Genomic DNA, 14,331 nt, shown 5'->3' with positions numbered 1-14,331 from the left:
CTACCAAGAACATACCCTGGGGAACAGAACATCTCTCCAGTAAATGGTGTTGGGAAAGCTGTATATCAATATGCAGAAGAATGAAACTAGACCCCTGTATCTCACCAGACACAAAAATCAAATCAAGGTGGATTAAAGACTAAAATCTGGCTGAGCAGGGTGACTCATGCCTGTAATCTCAGTACTTTGCAGAAATTTGAGAGGCCAAGGCGGGCGGGTCACTTAAGGTCAGGAGTTCGACAAGCCTGGCCAACACGGTGAAACCCCATCTCTACCAAAAAATACAAAAGTTAGCTGGGTGTGGTGGTGCCTGCCTGTAGTCCCGGCTAGTCAGGAAGCTAAGGTGGGAGAATCATTTGGACCCGGGAGGTGGAGGCTGCCGTGAGCCAAGATCATGCCAACGCACCCCATCCTGGGCAACAGAGTGAGACAGACTGAAGTCTAAGACCTCAAGCTATGAAAGTGCTACAAGAAAACATGGTGGAAACACTTCAGGACATTGGTCTGGGCAAAAATTTCTGAAGTAATACCCCACAAGCACAGGCAACCAAAGTAAAAATGGACAAATGGAATCACATCAAGTTAAAAAGCTTCTGTGCTGCAAAAAAAGTAATCAACAAAGTGAAGACACAAACCACAGAATGGGAGAAAATAGTTTCAAACTAACACTCTGACAACATATTAATAGCCAGAATATATAAAGAGCTCAAACAACTCTGTAGGAAACAATCTAATAATCCAATCAAAAAATGGGCAAAATATTTGAATAGACATTTCTCGCTCTCTTTTTTTTTATTTTGAGATGGAGTCTCTCTCTCTTGCCCAGGCTGGAGTGCAGTGGTGCTATCTTGGCTCACTGCAAGCTCCTCTTCCCGGGTTCATGTCATCCTCCTGCCTCAGCCTCCCGAGTAGCTGGAACTACAGGTGCCTGCCACCACGCCTGGCTAATTTTTTTGTATTTTTAGTAGAGACGGGGTTTCACCATGTTAGCCAGGATGGTCTCGATCTCCTGAGCTCGTGATCCGCCCGCCTTGGCCTCCCAAAGTGCTGGGATTACAGGCGTGAGCCACTTCGCCCGGCCTGAATAGATATTTCTCAAAAGAAGACATACAAATGCCACATAGGCATATGAAAAAGTGCTCAACATCATTGATCATTAGAGAAATGAAATCGAAAACTACAGTGAGATAGCATCTCACCCCAGCTAAAATGGCTTTTATCCAAAAGACAGGCAATAATAAATGCCAGCGAGAATGTGGAGAAAAGGAAACCCTTGTACACTGTTGGTGTAAATTAGTACAACCACTATAGAGAACAGTCTGGAGGTTCCTCAAAAAATTAAAAGAAAGCTACCATAAGACCCAGAAATCACAGTGCTTTGGTATATACCTGAAAGAAAGGATATCTGTAAACTGAAGAGACATCTTCACGCTCATGTTCACAATAGCCACTACTCACAAATGCCAAGATTTAGAAGCAACCTAAGTGTCCATCAACAGATGAATGGATAAAGAAAGTGCTCCACTTATACACAATGGAGTACAATTCAGCCATGAAAAAAGCATGAGATCCTGTTATCTGTAATAACATGGATGGAACTGGAGGTCATTATGTTAAGTGAAATAAGCCAGGCACAGAAAGACAGACATTGCATGTTCTCACTTATTTGCAGGATCTACAAATCAAAACAATTGAGCTAATGTCTGGGTCTCAGTCCATTTTGTACCCTAAGTACTGGGAGCATAGCTTTTAAAATACATGATGAATGCCTTAATACAGGAATGAATAGATGAGAGGCACAGAGTGCCTCTGGGCGTTCTTCTGATACATAGTATCTTCCCTGACACATTCAGTACAGCTCTCAGCATGTAAGTCTCTTCATGTTATGTTACCTTCTGAGGAATTAGGTGGCAGAACATGCCTTCTATTATTTTCCTTTACAGAACAAGACCAGTTGCATTAGTTGGGACACAGTGCTGGCTACATTTGAGTCCCAAGCAATGATTAGTCTATTGCTGAGAGTAATTAGTCTATTTCTACAGAGTCAGAGGGGATGACATGCAGGGGCCCAGCAATCTCACCCAAGTCAACTCCACCAACCTTTCTGGTCACCCACCATGTGTACAGTACCCTGCTAGGGTCCAGGATCATGAAAGTAAAGAATACCAGACTGTGCCCTTGAGGAGCTCACCTCTGCTAAGGGAAATGGGCACAGAAACCCACAATGGTGGTAGAGAGGAAAGAGGACAGTAGGACTTTGTGAGGGGGATAGGAGGCACCCAGAGGAGGCAATGGTTACATCTGTGTGAGGAGGTTGGTAAGAAAGACTTTAACAGAAGGGGTCTGTCTGTTTGGGCTTGGAAGGATGTGTAGGAGTCATCTAGGGGGCACAGGTACACTCCAGGCAGAGGGAATTGCATGGGTAAAGATCTGTAGGTGTGGCTTGTGGGGATGGATTTCAAGTATTCTGGAATAAGGACAGCCATGGAAACAAGGGCAGGTGAGAGGAGATGTAATAGACTTCATGCCAACATGGCACATCTATACATATGTAACAAACCTGCACGTTGTGCACATGTACCCTAAAACTTAAAGTATAATAATAATAAAATTAAAAAAAAAAAGAAAAAATAGATTTCATGCCAATGGCTCCACTTCAGTTTCCGATAAGAACTCAGATTCCTTGGGCTCCCTGATAACACTCATTAAGTTGTTTATGATTCTTCATAGAATATGAACTCAAAGGAGGTAAGCAAAGGGGTGTGTGCGATTCTTTGCTACTGGCTGCAGCTGCAGCCTCCTTCTCCAGCACATAAACATTTCAGCAGCTTGGCCTAAGACTGCTGTGCAGGGCAGGGAAGCTCTAGGCAGACAGCCCAGCAAACAGCAGCACGCAGCTGAAAGTAAGACTCAGACGAGACAGTTGAGGAAGGAAAGTGGTGATGGACCTCATCCCAAATTTGGCGGTGGAAACCTGGCTTCTCCTGGCTGTCAGCCTGGTGCTCCTCTATCTGTCTGTAACTGTCCAGATTCCTCCCCTCTGTTACTTGGACTTGGGGTGCTCTCAGGCCCCTGCTCCTGTATCTGTTTTGAAGATCAAAAGAGATATTCAAGGATGAGTAGCTTAATTGTTGGATGCTACAAACACATAAAGGTTATTATTGATCTTATGCAGATTTATGAAGACATAAATAAGAATTTGTCCCAGCCACCTTCTCATTTTGGTAACTATGAGGGTTTAGGGACAGCATTTGGTAGTGGGAATGATCTGATTAGGTTAGATTTGACCTATACTAATCAATGAAAACCCAGCAAAGGCAGATTACAAACTGCTGAACACGATGGGGAGTGTGATCCTCATCCCCTTCCGTTCTGGGGATTCTGCGGGCAGGAGGCAGCAGCTTGGGTCTTTGTCTCATTACCTTCATTTTCTGGGTTCTCCGTCTGCTGGAAGAGATGTGTAGAAGTTTGTCCCCTGTGGACCGGGTGGTTCCTGCTCCCCTGCCTTCCACCCCAGGATATCATTTACATAACGCACTGGGGAACACCAAGACTTCACGGGAAGCTGTCCCCTGGCTCTTCCCTCTTTCCTGTGCCATGCCCCTAAACATCCCCTCCCTCCTATGACTCACTCCTCCACCCTGTCATACACAGAACTATTTACCTTGCAATGATTAATGTCCAGAGCAAAGGAGACTTGCAGGAAGTTTCGAGGACTTATTCTTTACTTTAATCTTTTTCCTTCAGTCTTTGGGAGGCTAGGATTAATATAGAGCTTTGTTTCTCACCTAATGGGAATCTACTAGCAGCTTGTAAAGGCAGGAGCTGTGAAAGCCAATTTGGATTTTACACATTTTTTCCCCTTTATGTTATAGTACAGGAGGACAAACCCTCTCACTGGTGGGATTCCTGGCATCCTAGAGCAGGTGGAGAGAAGAGTTACTTTCCACTGTGGGTAGTGGAGGCTCCACCTGTCACATTAACTTCTACCTCAATTTGACTTTTATTAAGAGAAGGGAACCACAATGACATGAAAATAGACCATATAAACCTCATTTTAATTCTTTCACAGAAAGCTTACGAATTCAGTGAGTTGTGGCAACATGGTTTCCATTGTCTAACATTTCAAAATGAATTGATATGGTTTACATTCATTCATTTTTAAACCAGAATTTTTTGGAGATAGATTATTTCCAGCATGTTCCTTCTGGATGATAAAAGAGGGCTGTTAGTTCAGTATTTGTGACAATAAATGTGTGTAAAATAACGCCACCTTTCTAGAATAATATCAGGAATATGAGTCTAATGCATGAATGTATATCTCTAAGACAAGACTGCATATGTCTTTTTAAATATGCATGCCTGACAGTTTATTTTAATACCTCCTTTTTGAATATGCCTGCTTAGCAGGTTATCTTAAACTGTCAGGCAGGGGAGTAAGCAATACTGTGAGCTAGTGATGATAGCAAAGTCATTCAGGTAGGATCCGTATGAAGTGAGAAAATATTCCTCATCCCTCAGGGTAGAACTCCAAAGAGACATTCATGGGTCCTGGCCCCACAGTGGAGGTCACTCAAAGGGCAAACATGTTGGCATCTCATCTGCTTCAAGCCTGGACACAGGGACATCAAATGTGTCACTCTGTGTGTGGTCTGCCATGTTGTGGGGCAGTCACTACAGACTCGAGCAGCCGGGCAGACAATGCCTTAGCCTTAGACGATGCTGGTGCAGCCCAGGAGTCAGAAGCTATAGTGTAGACCATGCCCTCCTTAGACCAACACTATTAGATGCAATAGATGACTGGCTTTTCTGTTAGCCTCTTCATTGGAACCAAAAGCAGCATTACTCTACCAAACAGAGGAGAGCTGGAAAGAAACTAAACAGCTTGCCCAGCACAGCCTCTGCCTTGACATGGAACCATGTGAGTCTAGACACGGTATTTTATTGAGGATTTTTGCATCAATGTTCATCAGGGGTATTGGTCTAAAATTCTCTTTTTTTGTTGTGTCTTTGCCAGGCTTTGGTATCAGGATGATGCTGGCCTCATAAAATGAGTTAGGGAGGATTCCCTCTTTTTCTATTGATTGAAATAGTTTCAGAAAGAATGGTACCAGCTACTCTTTATACCTCTGGTAGAATTCGGCTGTGAATCCATTTAGTCCTGGACTTTTTGGTTGGTAGGCTATTAATTATTGTATCAATTTCAGGGTCTGTTATTGGTCTATTCAGACATTCAACTTCTTCCCAGTTTAGTCTTGGGAGGGTTTATGTGTCCAGGAATTTATCCATTTCTTCTAGATTTTCTAGTTTATTTGCATAGAGGTGTTTACAGTATTGTCTGATGGTAGGTTGTATTTCTGTGAGATCGGTGGTGATATCCCCTTTATCATTTTTTATTGCATCTATTTGATTCTTCTCTGTTTTCTTCTTTATTATTCTGGCTAGCGGTCTATCAATTTTGTTGATCTTTTCAAAAAACCAGCTCCTCGGTTTCACTGATTTATTTGTAGCGTTTTTTGTGTCTCTATCTCTTTCAGTTCTCCTCTGATCTTAGTTATTTCTTTTTTTTTTATTTGGCTCTTTAAAATTTTATTTTTGGTAAGTTTTATAATAAACCTGTAATACTAGTATACTAGTAATACTTTTATAAATAAACCAGCACATATGCATTAGAGATATAATTTTTTTTAAACATATGTGGTGTGTGACCAAAAACATCCAGAAACCACAGGTGTAGACAAGTTATTTTTAAGCATTATTAGAAACAGAATCTTTTTTTAATACAAAATCTTATGTAAAATCTCAATAACAAGAGAAAATCAGTATTTATTTAAAATATTTTAAAATAGAAAGCATGTTTTTCAACTTCTAAATTATAATGTTTGATTTTAACAAAATCATCCAGAAATTGATGAAGATGATTCGATTTTAAGTGAATGATTATGGACAGTTGTAGTATTTATCAGCCTCAGCTTCTAGGTTTATTTCTATGAATTCTGCAATATTTATAGAATGATCACAGTCTATTAACAGGTCATCTCATCCTGTTAATGTCTCATCCTGTCTCAGTGCTATATAGATTTCCAACACTACTAGTACTGCTAAATGGATGGGTGAACAAATGAATGAATACTATTATGTGTTATACTTTTTAATTCAATAAGGTAGCAGAAGACACTTTAAGGTCACTTTAAACTATTTTAAAAAAGTAATACGTACGTTAAAGTTTGATACATGGCAGCCCACAAACACTTTAATGTGTTTTAAAAGTTTTAAGTTACTTAAAGAGCTTAAAATATATGAAAAATTAAGTAAAAATCAAATATTTGCAGACTTTTTCCTTTTTGTTACTGCAAAAGATAGAATAGAGAAAGATGCCAATGGATAAGGTCTGTATATTAAGTAATAGTATTGTATCAATGTTATTTTCCTTATTTTAATAATTGTTTTATGGATATAAAAGAGAATGGTCTTGTTCTTAGGAGCCATACACTGAACTATTTAGAGGTAAAGAGCCATAATATCTGTAACATATTCTCAAGTAGTTAATTTTCATCTATTTTTGAGTCAAAATTCACAACTTAAACCATGTTGAATGATCTGCTCAAGAGCTAACTATTAGGCACTACTCTACTACTTTTATACACAGTCATGCTCAACAGGCTGAGAAAAGATTGAAAGTGATTCCAAAGGAAATGCTGGTTCAAAATGATTGTTTTGAAGAACACCAGGCTGTTGTTCAGACAATGCCATATCCTCTAAAAAAGGAGATGTGAATATTTCAAGAGATATATTTGTCAATAAGAGATACATTTGATACAGACCCACAGGCACATGCACATATAACTTAAGGTGTCACTCAGTTTATTTGATCTAAACCATTTATAGCTTTAATAGCTTTCTGAAATTATCCTTTTAAAATTAGTTTATAACTTTATTGCCTTTCTACCATATACTAGAAAGTAAATTTGGTTGGCCAGGTGCAGCGGCTCACGCCCGTAATCCCAGCAGTTTGGGAGGCCAAGGAGGTCAGATCATGAGGTCAGGAGCTCGAAACCAGCCTGACCAACATGGTGAAACCCCATCTCCACTAAAAATACAAAAATTCGCTGGGTGTGGTGGTGCCTGCCTGTAATCCCAGCCACTCAGGAGGCTGAGGCAGGAGAATCTCCTGAACCAGGGATTGAGGCAGTTCAGTCTCTTGAAATGTGGAGGTTGCAGTGAGCCAAGATCACGCCACTGCACTCCAGCCTGGGCGACAGAGTGAAACTCCGTTTCAAAAAAATAAAAATAAAAATAAATAAATAAATAAATAAATAAATAAATAAATTTGTGAGACAGGACATACACACAGATATGTGCTTCTCTATCTGTCATCTATCAACTATTTATTGAGAAAGAGAAAGAAGAAGAGAGAGAAGGATAGGTAGCTGATAACACCAATGTAAAATATTAACAATGAGGAATCTAGATGAATATAAGCGTACTATGGGAATATGACAGCATTATTCTCACACTTTTCAGAGAGCTTGAAATTATTTAGAATCTAATATTATTTGAAAATTATTTGATGATCTTAGTTATTTCTTACCTTCTACTAGCTCTTCAATGTGTTTGCTCTTGCTTCTCTAGTTCTTTGAATTGTGATGTTAGAGTGTTGATTTTAGATCTTTCCTGCTTTCTTTTGTGGTCATTTAGTGGTATAAATTTCTCTCTACACATTGCTTTACATGTATCCCAGAGATTCTGGTACGTTGTGTCTTTGTTCTCATTCATTTCAAGAACATCTTTATTTCTGCCTTCATTTTGTTATTTGCCCATTAGTCATTCAGGAGCAGGTTGTTCAGTCTTCATGTAGTTGTGTGGTTTTGAGTGAGTTTCTTAATCCTGAGTTCTAATTTGATTGCACTGTTGTCTGAGAGACAGTTTGTTGTGATTTCTATTCTTTTACATTTACCGAGCAGTGCTTTACGTCCCATTATGTGGCCAATTTTAGAATAAGTGTGATGTGGTGCTGAGAAGAATGTATATTCTGTTGATTTGGGGTGTGGAGTTCTGTAGATGTCTATTCAGTCCACTGGGTGCAGAGCTGCATGGACATGAACATTTTATCAAAGGAGAAACACAGCTATCAAAAATACAGAAATATTCAACCTTGTTAATAATAAAGTGGCTGGGCTCTGGTTCATTCCTGTAATCCCAGTCCTTTGCAAGCCTGAGAAAGGAGGATCACTTGAGGCCACAAGTTCAAGACCATCCTAGGCAAGTCAGTTCAAGACCAGACTTCATGTCTACAAAACATCAAAAAATTAGCCAGGCATGGTGATGCATGCCTGTTATCCCAGCTACTCAGGAGGCTGAGGCGGGAGGATTGCTTGAGCCTGGGAGGTTGAAGTGGCAGTGAGCCATGATTGTGCCATTGCACTCCATCCTGGGCAATGCAGCAAGACCCTGTCTAAGCAATAATAATAATAATAATAATAATAATAATAATAATAAAGAAAATGGTTGGGAAGCCATTCCTTACTTATTCAATACACAAAGTTAAAAGCAATTTCTACTTTTTCTATTTTTTACTACTAAAAAAAGCTGAACCATTCTCACAGCCTGAAATGCTTCTCACCTTCCCCTCTTCTATACAAACACTTCTCTGTTGATGATAATGCAAACAGTTGCTCCTTTAGGAAGACTTCACCCCAGGTAGTTCCAGATCCCCTTATCTCTGCCTTCCCAGAGCTCCTGGTGTCTCTCCAGTTCCCTCTGGGTGGTGAAGTACCCCCACCTTGGGTCTCAGCATGACTCGTTCTGTGAAGGTCTTGTTCATATTTTCCCTTATGGTTCTGTTCCCCTGTGTTGTGTCATAGCATGGGCGGCATGGACAACCCATTCACACCGATAGAGAGGGCCCCATGGTTCTGGAGATAACCATGTAACCGATCAGAATAGGGCATTGAGGGCTGGGTGTTAGGCATGGGCTGTACTTGGGTGAGCAGGCCCCCTGGAAAGTCACTGGGCTTGGCAAGCTTCCTAGTAACATCTCTCCCTGGGGTCCTCTTGGAACTTCATGCAAAAATGCTGGATGCTGGTTTATTCTTGAGAGATGGTTCATTCCGATAATCAGTGAAACTCATGTCCCAACTAAAGTTCATAAACTTCAGTTTGTAAACTGAGATAATCTCAGCTGAATGAACTTGCTGACCCTCTGCTTTCCCCTAGCCTCTCGGTGCCCTTGAAATCATGTCAGTTCAAGCAGCCCCATGAGGCATTACAATGTTTAGTTATTTCAGTGTTTATTAAACCTTGCCCTATGTTGACCCCAGGTGAATCACAAGCTGGACTTCTGACAAGGACAAGCTATGATATTCTTTTCAATTACAGAAAAAGTAAGTTAACTGATAGGATTTTTAAAAAATGTTACTAGTTTTGGAAAGGTATTTTGTGCACATGGTAAACAAGAAGGTATAAGAGGATAATGCTTTTATACTACTGAGAATAATGTTTTCTCTAATTTTTTTTGGTAGATGCTTTCATCAGATTAATAAAATTCCCTGCTATTAGTTGTTGAAGGTTTTTTATATCATGAATGGGAGTTGAATATTATCATTTATTATTAATATATTATTATTGAACTATCAAAGGCTCTTCCTAAAACAATTGAGATGATCTTATAATCGTTCTCCTTTAATCTGTTGATGAGATCATTGGTATTTACACTTTTTCTCTGTTAACTATTCTTGAGTCTCAGGTTTAAATTCAACTTGGTCATGGTGTATCGTCTTTGAACACTGCTGTCTCTGGCTTGCTACTATTATGTTCAGGATTTTTGCACTGATGCTGATGAATGAGACTGGCATGTCATCTTCCTTTGTGGTCCTGATTTTTTTCTGATTTGGATCTTGCAGCCCTCATGGAATGAGTTGGGCATGATGCCTTCTTTTTCATGTATCTGGATTGATGGGACACTTTGGATTCTCTCCAGACGGCCCTCAATGGTCCCTGCCTCCTCATTGTTAGGCTTCTAGGCAACCCCTTCTCATTTCTGGTAGGCCCAGGAACCTGTGGGTTTTATGTTTGTTTGTTTGTTTGTTTGTTGAGTTGGAGTCTTGCTCTGTCTCCCAGGCTGGAGTTGGAGTGCAGTGTCCTGATCTCGGCTCACTGCAACCTCCACCTCCTGGGTTCAAGTGATTCTCCTGCCTCAGCCTCCTGAGTAGCTGGAATTACAGGCATCCACCACCACACCTGGCTAATTTTTGTATTTTTAGTAGAGATGGGGTTTCACAATATAGGCCATTCTGATCTCTTGGCCAGGCTAGTCTTAAATTCCTGACCTCATGATCTGCCTACCTCAGCCTCCCAAAGTGCTGAGATTATAGTCTTGTGCCTCCACACCCAGTGAATCTGTGGTTTTTAAAAGCTTCTCATGCATGTGAATTCTGTGAGCATCCCAGGATGACAGCCACTGTGTGTCCAGCTCTTAAAACTGTGAGAAAGCACCAGTGGGACCCTCTCCAGCACTTGCCTGCTGAGGCCATGGAAGAGGCTTGTTGGAGAGATGATGCCCTGGTTGACTCCTGAAGGATGGTTGGGAATGCACCAGATGGAAGCTGGGTTGGACCCACTCTATGCTAAAGAACAACTTGTGTGGACACGAGGAGACATGAACATATCATTTTTGTAGAGCCTGGGGAGTGGCCAATCACACCATTTGCTTAAAACATCGTGTACATTTGGAGAAGTGGACTGAGACAGGCTGAAGAAGCTGACAGTGGCCAAATGAGAAAGGGTCTTGTGTTACTTCCTAGAGATACTTAGATTTTATCCTGTGAGTGATAGGAGCAGTTGGAGGGACTGACACCAAGGAAACATACTTCAAGATTCCATGTTTTTTGAGATGCTGTCTGGTGGCTGAGTAGGGAATTCCCTGGATAAGTCCTGCCCAGGGTCAGGCAAAACAAGTTAGGAGGTTACTGAAATAAGGAGTATGAGAAACGATGTAGGTTTTGCTGATGTTTTGTAACACATCTCATGACAATCTTCATTTCCTTCACCAATTTCTTGTTTCATTAATTCTCTTCCATGTGCTCTTCTGAAATTTGCCTCACATTCTCTGATTTCTCTTTTACATGTTGGTTTCATCACCTTTTACTTTTTTGCTTTCCTGGGAACACAAATGATTCTGATTGTGACATGTCAGAATTATTTGCAACATTCCCCTTTCCGCTGAAACCATGAGTTCACTGAATACACAATTTAGTAAAGTGTAGGAGGCACATGTTGTTTTCATGGTCATAACCAGCTCTGTAGCATTTTATAACTACACTGGCAGTGTGCTGGGAGGTGTAGAGAGAAATATTTATCTCATATGTGGCTGACACAACCTGCCAAGTTATTTTAGGAGCTTCCTTGGAATCCCAGCAAGAATGCCACTGACAATTTGAAATCACAATGTCCTGCTCCATGCCCTGGCTTCATGGCTTAGTCACTTCTCCAAGTCTCTTTCCAACTGTCTGTTTCCATGTCTATAAAGTATGAGTTAAATCATCCTAACACTACTCATCTTACAAAGTTTTCTTGCTGATATTAAGAGAGTTGGGAAAGAACTGTAAAAATTGTGAAGTGCCATGGAGATGTTAGTGGTTACTTTATCAAGAAATAGACACTCTGGAATGGAGTAGAAAGCCAACAGTTATGATTAAGTCCTCCTCCTCTTCTTCTTTTTTTTTAATTTACAAAGAAAGGTTTAATTGACTCCCAGTTCCATATGGTTGGGGAGGCCTCAGGAAACTTGCAATCATGGCAGTTGGCAAAGTGGAAGAAGGCACCTTCTTCACAAGGTGACAAGAGAGAGAGAGCTCCTTTTCTTTTTTGTTGTAAAGTCTACAGAAGTGCATATACTTCAGGGCAAGGGCAGGCAGGGAGAAGAAAGGACACTGCTTCACCGCAGCCCTCACTGACAAGTTTACTAGGGGACTTCACTTTGTCCCAGCATATGGGGCAGAGTTCTGGCCACTACCCATTCAGAAGGCCTGGGCTGCATTGCTAGTTCCCCACTAACTCTGTGTGACCTTGGGCAAGGCTGGGCATGTGTCAAAAGGTTATGACCCTGGGCTCTCAAGCTAGAGAATCTACATATGAATCCTGGCTCTGCTAGAGCAATTAGTGATGTAACCTTGGATGGGTCACTTAACCTTCCTGTGGCTTAGTTTGCTCATCAGTAAAATAGGGATCATAATAATATCAATACCTTGGGGTTGTTGGACAGACTGAATGCCTTAATGCAGGGCAAATCCTTAGCATGACACGTATTCACTATCATTTCCTTGAGTAAGAGCTGAATGTGAGTGGGTGTGAGAATGTCTGAAACCCTTTCTCTGCAATCTCAATTAAGAAACCAATCCAGAATTTAAAGTTCAGGGCCTAAATGGGTGGTTATCTTCTCCCAGTTGCATCCTATCCCACCTTTGCTCTTTTCCTGCCCATAGGAGCTGCTGGCCGTTGATTGGGCTGGAAGACCTGGTGGACCCTAAGTGACCTATAAGAGAAGGAGAATAGAGGACAGGGAATATCTTCAAAACTCCTAGAGGGACACAGAGGCTGAGAGGCAGGCAGTCCTGCAGGGGTCTTCTGATTGGGACAAGGAGAACCTTGGTCTTCATAAGCCAATTCTGGTCAATTTCCCCCATGGACAGATGAGGAAACAGGCCCAGGAATATCCAAGGTCTCACACTTCCCATCCGTCAAGTCTTGTTGATTCAGTTGCATTCATGTCTTTCAAAGAGAGATAGAGTTTAGGGAAAGAAAGAAGGATCAACTGTGTCTGATACCACTGGGAGCTTAAGTAAAGGGTTCTTTTACTTCATAGCATTTTTCCCAATTTGTAATTCAGTATTATTTGTGTCACTGTTTAGTATCTCTTTGTCCTATTAGAGAGCTAGCTTCATCAGGGCAAGGATTTTGATTCTTTAATATTTAGTGCTTGCCACATGCCCTGAACACAGCAGGCATACAGGCTAACCAACATACAGTGGCATTGAAGTGAGACACCTACATCCTCCAGTGCCTAGAGTACATGTCCATGGACCTGTCACTCTCCTCAACACCACCCCCAAGCATGAGGCCCAAAAGCATTAGCTAATTCCCTCCTCCAGTCACCAAAACTTAAAGGCCAGGTGTGGTGGCTCCCATCTGAAATCCCAGAACTTTAGGAGACAGTAGCAGAAGGATCACTTGAGGCCCGGAATTTGAGACCAGCCTGGGCAACATAGCTAGACCCCATCTGTACTAAAAATTAGCTGGGCATGGTTGTACGCCTGAACTACCAGCTACTAAGGAGGCTGAGGTAGGAGGATCACTTGAACCCAGGAGGTGGAAGGTACAGTGAGCTATAACCACAGCACTGAACTCCAGCCTGAGCAAAAGAGTGAAACCCTGCCTCAAAACAACTTCAAAAATAAATAAATAAAAACAAAACTTAGATACCACCTGGTCACCCCAAACTGCAAATTCAAGTTTTCCCCTACTGAGAAGAATGGGGACTTGAGAGCTGAGTTACAGAGAGATAATCTTCTATTTTTTTTGGTTTACATCCTCAAGGTCATGACCTGTGAAATTTGAATCTAATACACAAATCATTCCAGAGCAATGTTGCTTCTCCCTACCACCAGCAATTCACTTGGCCACTGGAAGTCAGGACAAGCTTCCCAGAAGAGAGGTACCACTTGGGCTACCAATATAAAAGGATGAAAATATTGGAGTGAAGGTGTTCCTTGCATCACAGTCCCTGGACAGCCTGTCCACTGATGCTGATATCTGAGCCTAATGCTTCTCTGAATGTTGAGATTTAACTTTGATCCAATGAAACTAGACCAAGAAAGAAGAAACGTCTTTCATTGTTGATAAGGACATTATTTTTCTCATAGTTTTATGATTATTTTTCCTTAGCTGTCCTATAATTATCTGCTTATTTGTCTCTTCTCCATGTGCTTAGGGTACAAAGTTGACCAAGACCAAGCATAATGTCTGGGAGCACAGTACTGACAGCACAGCTTTAAAAACATGATGAATGCTTTAATACAGGAAATGAGTAGGGGAGAGGCATGTGGTGCTTGGGTGATCTTCCAATACATAGTATCTTCCTTGACAGTCAGTGCAGCTCTCAGTAGACAAGTCCCTACATGTTAGAAGATGTTACCTTCTGTGGAATTAAGTGGCAGAACATGCCTTCAATTATTTTCCTTTGCAGAACAACACCAATTGCATTAGTTAGGACACCATGCTGGCTGCATTTGAGTTCCAAGCAACGATTAATCTATCACTGTTGGTATAGATTCC

Source organism: Pongo pygmaeus, chromosome 6 (genome assembly GCF_028885625.2).
Source record: "Pongo pygmaeus isolate AG05252 chromosome 6, NHGRI_mPonPyg2-v2.0_pri, whole genome shotgun sequence".
Classification (NCBI taxonomy): Eukaryota; Metazoa; Chordata; class Mammalia; order Primates; family Hominidae; genus Pongo; species Pongo pygmaeus.
This window is presented reverse-complemented; position numbering follows the sequence as displayed.